Source organism: Macaca nemestrina, chromosome 5 (genome assembly GCF_043159975.1).
Source record: "Macaca nemestrina isolate mMacNem1 chromosome 5, mMacNem.hap1, whole genome shotgun sequence".
Lineage (NCBI taxonomy): Eukaryota > Metazoa > Chordata > Mammalia > Primates > Cercopithecidae > Macaca > Macaca nemestrina.
In genome coordinates, this window is record NC_092129.1 from 109,738,963 (window position 1) to 109,740,546 (window position 1,584).

The 1,584-nt window shown below is 42.9% G+C and overlaps 1 pseudogene; it reads left to right on the plus strand.

Annotated features, from left to right (window-relative positions):
- The first annotated feature begins 462 nt into the window (after window positions 1-462).
- Window positions 463-560, plus strand: LOC112429364 (U6 spliceosomal RNA; annotated as a pseudogene).
- Window positions 561-1,584: the final 1,024 nt, after the last annotated feature.

The window sequence follows — 1,584 nt, forward strand, 5'->3', positions numbered from 1 at the left end:
TAAATACTGAAAAGGAAGAGACAACAACATTTGTAGAAAATGCTGCTGAAGAATTGACTCATGAAATATTTCAGGGGTGCAATTGGCAATATGACAAAAAAATACTTAAAATATGCAATATCTCTGAGGCAATAATTCTAGTTCAAGAAATTTACTTGAAGTAAATAACCAGAGATGTGAGAAGATGTGTGTGTGAAGAATGTTTACAATAACTTATTTCTATAGTTAAAGAAAATAGAGTGCTCACTTTAGCAGCACATATACAGATAATCTTCAATTTATGGTGGTTTATATTGTGGTTTTTCAACTTTACAATAGTGTAAAAGTGATAAACATTTGGTAAAAACCATACTTATTTCACCATTGCTAAATAAAGTAGCCAGCCATTACTTTCAGTCAGCTGCATATTTCAACATAATACTTTCTACTTACAATGGGTTTCTTGAAAAGTAACTCTATTGTAAGCCAAGGAGCATTTGTACTAAAATTGGAATGATAGCATATTAACATGGTCCCTGCACAAAGATGACATGAAAATTTGTGAAGCTTTCCATATTTTTCAACCCAAAGAGTTCATCAAGACAAATAATAATCAAATTATCAAAAATAAAAGACAATTTTAAGAGCAGCAAGAGATAAGAAATGCATTGCGTACAATAGTATTTTAATACCACTATCAGTTGACTTCTCATTAGAGACCTTACAAGGCAGGGAAGACTGGGAAGAAATACTCAAAATGCAGAATGAAACAAACCTGACAACCAAGGATATCTGGCAAAGCATTCTTTTGGAAATGAGGGAGACAATGGTAGCATCTTACAAAATAAGATGTTTACAAGATGTGCACAATAGCAAAACCATGATATTGACTTTTATACAGTAAAGATACAGAGGGGCGGAGCAAGATGGCCGAATAGGAACAGCTCCAGTCTCCAACTCCCAGCGCCAGCGACACAGAAGACCGGTGATTTCTGCATTTTCAACTGAGGTACTGGGTTCATCTCACTGGGGAGTGCCGGACGATCGGTGCTGGTCAGCTGCTGCAGCCCAACCAGCGAGAGCTGAAGCAGGGCGAGGCATTGCCTCACCTGGGAAGCGCAAGGGGGAAGGGAATCCCTTTTCCTAGCCAGGGGAACTGAGACACACAACACCTGGAAAATCGGGTAACTCCCACCCCAATACTGTGCTTTAAGCAAACAGGCACACCAGGAGATCATATCCCACACCTGGCCGGGAGGGTCCCACACCCACGGAGCCTCCCTCATTGCTAGCACAGCAGTCTGTGATCTACCAGCAAGGCAGCAGCAAGGCGTGGGGAGGGGCGCCCGCCATTGCTGAGGCTTAAGTAGGTAAACAAAGCTGCTGGGAAGCTCCAACTGGGTGGAGCTCACAGCAGCTCAAGGAAACCTGCCTGTCTCTATAGACTCCACTTCTGGGGACAGGGCAATAACAAACACAGCCGAAACCTCTGCAGGCGCAAACGACTCTGTCTGACAGCTTTGAAGAGAGCAGTGGATCTCCCAACACGGAGGTTGAGATCTGAGAAGGGACAGACTCCCTGCTCAAGTGGGTCCCTGACCCCTG